The sequence below is a fragment of the Geotrypetes seraphini genome, chromosome 5 (genome assembly GCF_902459505.1).
Source record: "Geotrypetes seraphini chromosome 5, aGeoSer1.1, whole genome shotgun sequence".
Classification (NCBI taxonomy): Eukaryota; Metazoa; Chordata; class Amphibia; order Gymnophiona; family Dermophiidae; genus Geotrypetes; species Geotrypetes seraphini.
Genome location: NC_047088.1, coordinates 180699662 through 180709664, shown reverse-complemented (window position 1 = coordinate 180709664; position 10003 = coordinate 180699662). Strand labels below are relative to the sequence as shown.

The 10003-nt window shown below is 41.4% G+C and overlaps 1 long non-coding RNA gene across 1 annotated transcript; it reads right to left on the bottom strand.

Moving 5' to 3' along the window:
* Positions 1–1476: 1476 nt before the first annotated feature.
* Positions 1477–9520, bottom strand: LOC117360277. Its single transcript, XR_004539404.1, has 3 exons — positions 9401–9520; positions 5555–5685; positions 1477–2855 (listed from the first exon to the last, which is right to left on the bottom strand). It is a non-coding gene; the product is annotated as an uncharacterized LOC117360277 (long non-coding RNA).
* Between the last annotated feature and the right edge of the window lie 483 nt (positions 9521–10003).

The window sequence follows — 10003 nt, the reverse complement described above, 5'->3', positions numbered from 1 at the left end:
TAGAGTACACTGCACTTCCGTTTACACAAGGACTATTTTATATTTGTATATTATCACCTGCCTGAACTGGGTGATAAATCTGCTTAAAAGAGAGGCTTTAAACTGGGCCATGCTTTGATGAAATTACACCTGCAGTTAACCTGTGAAATATTTAGGGCTTCTTTTACGAAGGTGCGCTAGCATTTTTAACGCACGCACCGGATTAGCGCATGCTAGCTGAAAAACTCCCTCCCCCATCTCCCCTATCTCCATGATCTCCCCTAAGTTCATCTCTCCCTCCCCCAAGTCCCTCTCTCCATGATCTCCCCCATGTCCATTCCTCCCCTCCAAAATCCATCTTCCCCCTCTTCTCCCATCTCTCCTTCTCCAGTCCACCAACTCCAACAAGTCCATCTCCCATCTTCCCTCTCCCCCCCCCAGCTCTGACTTCCAACAGAGAAGCCCACTATTTGGCTGGCAGAGGGCAATACCCATGCATTGTGGCACCTACCAGGAGCTCTGGGCGCTTCGCACAGCAGGCAAATGCTTTTCCTGTGAGCAGCAGAAGAGGCAGCCTTGCAAAAGCCAAGCAAGAAGCACCTTTGCAGCATTTCCAATGTGCTCACGCCGCTCCTCGGGAACCCCCAGATCGCCCAGCGTTCGCAAGTGCACGGGGCTCTGGCCATCATGTGGTGGTTGATGAAAGGCCAGCCGCTGGCAGGGCCCAGGAAAGCAGGAGCGCGCCACTGAGCAGCAGCAACAAGAGCTGTGTATGCAGGTGGCAGATCGGGGGCGTTTGCTGGGCTCTGGGGGAAGTGCAGGCATCTGCTGCCAGCCAACCAATTAAAAATCACCTTGCTGCTGATCTGCACGGAGAGGTCCACATGGCTTTTCCTCTGCCACCAGAGTCCTTGCTTCTGATGTAACTTCCAGTTTCGCAAAACCAGAAGTTACATTAGATGGAAGGATTCCGGTGGCAGAGGAAAAGCCTGAACGGGTCTCTAGCAAGGGGGCTGACGAATCAGTGAATTTGATTTTTTGCAAAAACAAATCGATTTGAATCAATTCACCCAAAGTGAATCAGTGAATCGATTTGAATTGCGAATCGGGCAGCACTACTACAGATGGAAGTAGCTAAGTACAAGAATTGGACCATCTCTGGAATCAGCATTAAAGAGGAAAATAGAGCACACCCTTCTCTGAGATGGACATAGTGAACTGCTTGTGGCAAAATTAAAGAAAAGATTCACCCTTATTCAGCATAACCTGGAGCATCAAGAGTTCTTTTCATGAATCCCCCTTTTTAAAATAAATAAATAAATTTTGCTTTGTGTAAGTGTTTAAATTAGGAGATAGTTCTATTACCTTATAAAACCTGGAGGGTACAACTGGAAAATTATGTAATACCATCATACAGCTGAACTTCAAACATGCAATCAAGTGACATTTCATTTTTATTTTAATTTATGGTTAATGTTGTCAACTTAAGATGCACTCTTAGTCTCACAATGAAATTGTAAGGAATTATTGTTAACACAATTTTTCAACAAAGAAGGCTTCCTTTGTACTGCCTTGTCTTTAATTGCAGAGTCTCATTTAGAAGGGGACTAATTCTCAGACTCTAATAAGCACTTAGGTATATATCCTGCTAATCTGCCTGCTGCCATAACAACCACTGGATACAACTTGAGTAGAAGAATATGTGGAAAGCTGCCATAAGTGATATGTCACTGTAGCTTGAAAGACTGATTGGTCCCTGAGTATGAGAGTGTAGTACAATAGCTTGGTTTTTACCAACAACCTGAGAACCTTTTTCACTGATATATTTCTAGAGTAAATAGAAAAACATCTAATCTAAACTGAGATTTATGAGTCGCACTATGCCTAAATAGATTCCAGGTGACTTACAGTACAATTTAAAGAGATACAATTTAGTACAGTACAAGAATAGTACAGGAGATATCACAAAATGGTTTGAGAGGTGTTACAATACAAGTAGAGATAAACTAGTACTGTTTAAAGAGTGGTGTTTCAAGCGGTGTGCCTCATTTTCAGAACAACTGGAAAAAATGATTTTTACCAACAACCTGAGAAACATTTTCACTCTGATATAATTCTAGAGAACTAGGAAAACAAACTGTTCATTTTCAGAACTGGAAAACTTTTTTCCATTGTGCTCCTTTTGGATGGGAGTTCATTTTATCAGAGTTAGTTCTTGGGGGGGGGGGAGGGTTCTCATTTTGATTTTAGGTTTTGGGTGAACCATAAAAGTGCACACAGAGGGCAAATGCAAATAGAGATTTATTTACCACCTTGTGAAGTAATTCACCCAAGGTGGTATACAGCAAGAATAAGTTGAACATAGGCAATAGGCAATTACAGCAGTAAAAATTCAAACAGCAGTACATAGTATAGCATAGTATACTACTTAAATTGTCATCATAATATGCAATAAAATATTTGAATAGACAGATAAGATAGAACGGTAACAGAAAATAAAGGGACTAATTCAAAGAAAGTTACACATGAAGTCAGCAGGTATATGAAATAATCTCACCTAGGGTAGGAGTGAATGAACAGTCAGTGTTAGTCCTTGTGTGTGTACAACCAGCAAGTTAATTGCTTCTTCCATTAAAGGCTTGGTAGAAGAGTCAATCTTTCACCTTCTTCTTAAAGTAGAGATAATCTTGTGTTGAGTATAGCCTTGCAGGGAGTACATTCCAGAGTGTGTGAACTACACTGGAGAAGGCTCACTGGCAGATATTGCGTCATATGATGTTCTTTGGAAAATGTGGTTATGGATACTCCTTGGGAGAACCTTAGCAATCTTTAAGGTTGTAGAGGAGATCCTGTTCTTCAAGAACTCTGGTCCATTTCTTTTAATATCAGAAAGAAAAACAAAGAGGTACAAAGTCCTTTAGATACTCTTAAGTAAACTACAAAGAAAGGCAGGTGAGATGGCTTTCCAGATCTATATCTTTGAAAAGGTCTTTATTAAGTACGATGAGACCCAACAATGATCCAAGTTTCAGCAACGCAAATTGCCTTTATCGGGGGTCAACCATTAAAACATACAGAAATGTACAGAAAATCTCACGTAATTCTTTCTGCTAAAGAAATTTTGACAGCGGTGGAGTGGTGGTACTGAGGCCCGAAGAAAAGCTCTGGCAAAGTTGTGATTGAAGAATGGGTTATACTTGGGAAGTTGTGAGGATGTGTTAGATTATTATTCCTGAGTAGAGGATTGTTTAAAAATACATCATTTATATCACAAAATCTTTGTGGCATTCTCTGGAGAAGACGCCACAGAGGTTTTCTGTATGTACTAAACAAGCTGCAATTCACCTTTTTAAAGGCTACTCTGGTGATATTTTTATAATTCTGTAGATTTGTGATACTACAAAGGTTCCTTGATTTTACAAGACCACTGTATATGCTTTAAAATTTGATTCCTGATGAAGGCAATTTGCATTTCTGAAACTTGGAACCTTGGTGGGTCTCATTGTACTCAATAAAGCCAATTGTACTCAGTTGTACTCATTAGACAATTGTACTTTATTGAGTACAATAAAGACATTGTACTCAATAAAGACAATCAATAAAGTGACAGTATCAGTCCCCATAGGTCAGCGGTAGTAAGGAGATGCCACTGAACAGTATGAATTGTCACTATCTCATAGATAGGATCTGAGCAAAGCAAGTACTATATCACTGCTTCTTGTTTCTGCCAGTCATACTAGCATGATGTTGTGATCCAGTGTTAAAAGCTGAGGAGAAGGAAGGAGGAGCCAAATTAAAATGGTGTGTTTCTGAGCTGTCCATACATTTCAGGATTCTGGTCCATTGAAGTTGTTTCCAGAGTTATCTTTTTGCCTTAGTTTGAATATGTTACATAAGCAGAAGTGGAAGGTGAGAATGCTGGTGTAGAGCTCCACAGTTCCTCAAGTCCTGCAGCAGAAGATGAATGGATTTCTTGCTCAATCAGTAGCAGGAGATGTACGCGAGAGCCAGGCTTCTGCTGCAGATTGTGTAGGTGGAGTTATAGCTCTGCTTTAGAATGTGGTTTCCTTCAGTCCTTTCGAACATTTGATGCCAACTTAGAGCACCGCAATTGATGGTATATGAAGTATAGAGACTGGCCTTGGTGGAGTTGGAATGTCTAGCTCCCCAGTTTCCTCTATTACTTCTCAGGCCTAGGTGGGTGTTACAGGATTAACTATGGGTCATAACCAGCTGGAAAAGGTTGCAGTGATAATATCTCCAGTGGCTATAGCCACCAAAGTGACATTGGAGTCTGGACAAGTTGAGGAATCATCTAGAACTGGAGCAGGATTTCTGGATGGTGAGGTGACTCTTGGGGCTATTTGGGGGACTTCCTACCAAGATGGAAACCACAATTGTGAGTTGCTATTCTGATATTGACTATTTGAAACAATCTTGCAGCACATTGGCTCAAAAGTTTGGGATATTAGAGATAGATTATCATAAGCTTATTGAAAAGGTGGAAAAATTTGAAAGAGAATTCTGAAGTAGTTTGAACTTTAGTTAAGGATAAAATAATAAAATCTTAAATTAGAGCAATTTGAAAATCAAACTAGTCATTTAAATCTACAACTGCTTAACTACAACTGGTAACTTTAAAAGAAATATGTTGTTTAAGTTTTATGACCCAGCACATCTATTCCTCCAGTGAATAAGGTTATTTTATACTGAATAAAATATCCGGGGGAACTGAGCATGTTGCTTTAAATGTACCTGCTCTTTTGGAATCCTTTCAAGAATAAGGATCAGATAGAGCCACGTTGCTTGTTAGTTTTGTCTTTGAGCAAGTTTTGAGCATGGTTATACGGTTGTACTTTCACAATTTACAATTGTTTTATGGAGAGAAAATATGGATATTTTCTGATGTGGCTTAGGTTACACAGGAAAAGATAGTGTTCCTGTCTATGAGGCAAGAACACTGTTACCTCGGGCGCAACCTTTATGCTAAAATTTTCTTGAAAATGTATTTTAAGGTATTTAGGTGTTAGATACATGTTTTTTTTTCTTCCAGAGCATCTATGTTCCTTTTTGGACTTGAAGAAGCTAACATCAGGGCAAGCCCCTCAACCAGTGTCAGAAACTCCTTGAATGATGTTAGATCTAATAGAAAACAACTGGGAAGGTAGTCTGCAAAATCCAAAATGGTAATCTGATTACAGAGGTGGCCATGAGTTTCTCTAGACTGATAATTTTGGGAGACTATAATCTACACATTGAAACCCTAGATACCACCACAGCTATCTTCCTGGACATAATGCCAGCACTACAGTTCACTGAGACGGTTACTCTTCAACCCATGAAAAGAATCACATTACTCATACTAGACTTGTGATCTACAAAGGAGTTGCCATCTTAGAATCTCTATTTCTACATGCATAAAATATGTAATATATAAACTCCATAAAATCAAATATACTTAGTTTCAAAAAGTATTCAGAAGGTTATCCCTGAATTCTGCACTCTGTTGAAAACCTAACACAATCTTTACAATTATTGTCACAAAGCAGGATCTGTCTTGATTATTGTCACTCACCAGGATCTGTCCTGACTTGATCAGCTTCTCTGGTGCATCTCACTTTTTTTACTAGAATGTTTTTTGCTCTGTTGAATTATCTGTTGTACCTCAGTAGTTTGGGTAGAGGTTTGAATTTTGCCTGCAAGAGGCTGAATAGGAGATTAATTTAATAATTATTCTTGTCAATCATTATTACACAGCACCTCAGAATGAACAGTGCAATAGATCTGCTGAACAGTGATAAATCATTGTGTAATTTGGCTTAGGAAAGCAAAGGTTAATTTTTTTTCCCATTAAATAGGTTCAGACTAATCATGGGAAGAGAACAGCTGTGGCCTGCTTTGTCAAGCTCCTGCCTCCCATTGCTCTGCTGATGGTGAGTTGCTAGCTTGCCATTTTATCTAGAGATTCAGGCATCAGCTAAGACAAACTGAATCATTAAGGCTCATTTCATCCAAATCTGGGGCCTAGATGAATTTCTGGCAGAGAAATGATTAATTGGTCTCAAATAAAAATAATCAGGTCCTATGATTAAAAAATCCCACACAGCTCAGAGACCACGTAAACTTTTTAAATAGCTGTTTGTAAGGCCACCCCTTGTTCAGAATTACATAATGTGCATAGGCGTCGGAAAGGGGGAGGCCACAGGGGTCATGGCCTCCCCCAAAATTGCCGATAGTAATAGGGCCAACAGGGATCCTGCTGCAGGCAGAGAAACACCAACTGAGGTGGCACCCTCAGCACTCTCAAGGGAGCAGCATCTTGCTGCTGGCCAGTGTACCTGCTGGTTGGCTCTCTCTGCCATGTACCTTCCCTGATATCTACTCCTTTCCCCCTACCCTGCACGTGTCTACCCTAAATTTCTTGTAACATTTGCCAGGCAGCAGAACCGATTCACAGAGTCACTCTGCTGCTGGCTCCAATGTCTCCTCTCCATTGCGGCCTACCTCAGTGGAAACAGGAAGTTGTCAGAGAGGGCGGGCTGCAGTGGAGAGAAGATGCTGTAGCCAGTGGCAGAGCGACGCTATGAATTGGTTCTGCCACCTGGCAAGTGTTACAAGAAATTCAGGGTAGACACACCGGAGGAAGGGGGGGGTGAGGGGAAAGGAGTAGATGTTGGGGAAGGGATGTGGCACAGAGATTCAACCAGCAGGTACACTGGCCAGCAGTAAAATGCTTCTTCCACTGGAGTTCTGCCTGGAAATAAGGCCCCTCCCAAAACATTTCAGATTCAGGGGAAGGGTAGAAGTTAAAGAGGGAGTGATATAGATCTTGGGGAAGGGAATGGAGGAAGGGAGAGATGTATGCAAATGAGGGAAGGAGGGAGAGATGTGAGAATAAAGAATGGGGTAAGGAAAGGACGGAGGCAGGAAAAGATGTCAGATTTGTGAGAGAAGGGAGGATAGACTTGGGGGTAGCAGAGGGGGGTAGAAGAGGAACAGTGAGAGATGGACTTGGAGGAGAACAGAGGGTACAAGAGAGGGGGAGATGGACATGGGGAAGGCTGAGGGGGTCAGGGAGAGATGGTAGAAGGAAGTGAAAGGGAGAGATGGAAGAGGGGGAGAAAGGGAGAGATGTACGTGGAGGGGGAAAATGGGGCAAGGGAAAAAAGATTCAGGGGAGGGGGGCAGAAGGGGGATGGAGATGAGAGATGGACAGGTAATATGTAGAAATAAAACAAAAACAAAGGAAAATAAATACCTTTGAAAGCTAATCATAAACTGCATTAACCCCCCCTTTTATGAAGCTGCTTTAAGCTTTATCGCTGGCTGCAGCGGTATTAGCTCCGATGCTCATAAGCATTCTATGAGCATCAGAGCTAATATCACCGTGGCTGGTAAAAAAAAAGCCTAATGGGGCTTCATTAAAGGAGCCCTCTAAGTTAGTCCAATAAAAAAGGTATTTTTTTTCTTTAGTTTTTTTTTTTTTTTTTTTTTTTAATTTCTACATATTAACTTGAAGAGTGGACTAACATGACCATCATACCTTTTTGCTTCAGTAAGGAAGAGAAGTATTTTTTGGTTAGTCTAGACATCTTGGCAGTCTTTGATACTGTTCATCATGCAATTTTAATTAAAAGATTACAATTGATTGGTATCTCAGGACAAGTACTTAATTGGTTTTCATCTTTTCTATCCAATAGAACTTGTAATGTGGTTACTAATCTAGTTAGATCTGATGACATGCCTTGCTTGAGTGGTGTTCCCCAGGGATAGGTACTATTTCCAATTTTATTTAACATGTTTTTGCTTCCTTCTTTGCCATTTACTTCGAAATTTGGGACTTCCTTTTTGCTTATATGCGGATGATATTCAGTTCTTGATTAAGATTCAGTCTAATATCAATGAAACACTGGAGGAGCTACAATTGAATTTAAAATTGATTAATAACTGGTTGCATGGTAATCATCTGAAGCTAAATATATTAAAAACTAATATTCTGCAGTCTGCTTATGGCTCTTCTGATATACCAAAAGTGGTTCTGGTAGATGGAGCGGAGTTAAAAGTATTAAATAAAAGGCATACTTTAGGAATGTTTTTTTTTTTTTTTTTTTTTTTTAAATTTATGCTATGGTATATCACTTTATACAAAAATTGAAACTCAACCAGCAGGTAAATGGGATTCCTTCAATGCACCAACCGTTTATACCTCTAGCATACTCCCCAACTTAGGGCTCCTTTTACAAAGCCACACTAGGGCCTTAATGTGCGTGCTAAATTGCCGCATGCACTAGCCGCTACCGCCTCCTTTTGAGCAGGTGATAGATTTCCGGCTAGCGTACACTAATCCGGTGCGTGCGATAAAACCGCTAGCGCGGCTTTATAAAAGGAACCCTTAGCATACTTCAGAGCAGTGAGTTTATAGATAAGATACCAATTATCCACTTTTTGAACCACTAACCCCCAGTCTGGTCCTATCAGTTGCTTCCAGAAAGTTGCCAGTACTAACTGAGCGGCATTGAAGAACAGCTTACAAAAGGCTACTTCCCCTTCTTACAGATCGGGCTTATAATGATGCAAGAAGACATTTTCTAGTTTGACATCCAATTGTCATCCCAAAATGTGTGAGAGCTTGTTAAACACCTCTACCTATTTTCACCGTGAATCACCAGGCCGGGCCGCGCCCAAGCGGGAGTGGCCGAAAGAGACCAGAGCACACGGCGCTGACCGAGCGGATTATCAGTACTAATTGGAGTTGGTGGATCAAGTAAAAAACATCCAGTTCTGCTTCCAAAAAAAAATTCTTTATTCCAATAGGAACGTCAGCTTTCAAAACCCACAATTGCATTCACAGTTCAAAAAGAAACTAAACTTGTATGTCCCAGACTACTCTCAAATTGCTTTCATGCAGTTGGATACAGTCTCTTGCTGGCAATCACTTCTGGCAGCTTTAGACTGGATCCGCCTCTGAACTCTTTGGATGCAGAGCTCAGGGCAGAAGGGACCTCCTCCCACAATGACCGTTGGCTGTGGTCCCTCCCAACTAGGACCCACAATCCAGTCTATGGAAAAACCCCAAAAGGAAAAAGGTCTCCAAACTACTGCCAAGGCTGTGTAGTGCTATTTTGCCACAGCCTAGAGACTCTGTGGTTCTTGCCCAAAAGGAATGCAAGGAACCCTTGCCAAGGCTTTCAGTAAACTTTATTTTGCCTTAAGGTTACAGAGACAGCCAGCCCATTAACTAGCACAACCAGTCCCAGCCTAACTTCCTTTAAACCCCATCGGTTTCCATAGCCCACAGGTCAGAATCAACATTTCCCTCTTTGAAGTCCATAGCTTCTTCCTGGTCTGAAATGTCTTCACTATCTGAAGCTTCCCTCATGCATTCACCTAACATTTCAGCTTCCATAAAGTTAGCTCTGACCTGGGTGTTAGGCTGAGGTATACTGCTGCGTGCTCTTGGAACTGGACTCCTGTCTCCATTCTGTCTTCTCTCCAGTGTGGGTTGGTTCAGTGGCTGCCTCCTTTCTGAGCACTGTTGCTGATCCCTATAAGCCTCAGGATAATGAGCAACAGGTGTGACTTGTTCCTGGCTAAATTGAGGACTAGAATGTTCCTGGTGTTGCCTGGAATTGTGTCCCCCATGAATGTTAGGAGATGTGTGGTGCATCCTCCCCCTAGGAACAATATCCTGAGTACTTTTAGTTCCCCTTACCCATTGTTCTCTCTTCTCTAATTCCGGCGAAAACAAATAGGTACTTCTTTGCTTTTCACTGAACCTTCCCTGCCTGGCTGTAGTTCTGGGCTGAGGTGTTGGTAGTGTTTTATCTCTTTGGGAAAGTATTTTCCCTTGCCTAGCCCTAGGTATTGTGGCCGTCAGAGCAATCCAGGATAGGATTCTAAGGCTCTGTGAACGGCTACACCAAAAATGAACATTTTCGTGTGACCCGACATGGAGTCATCCTGTAGGACTGGATTTCTTTACCAAAAAAAAAAAAAACTCCCAAAATAAAGTTCCAACACTCAG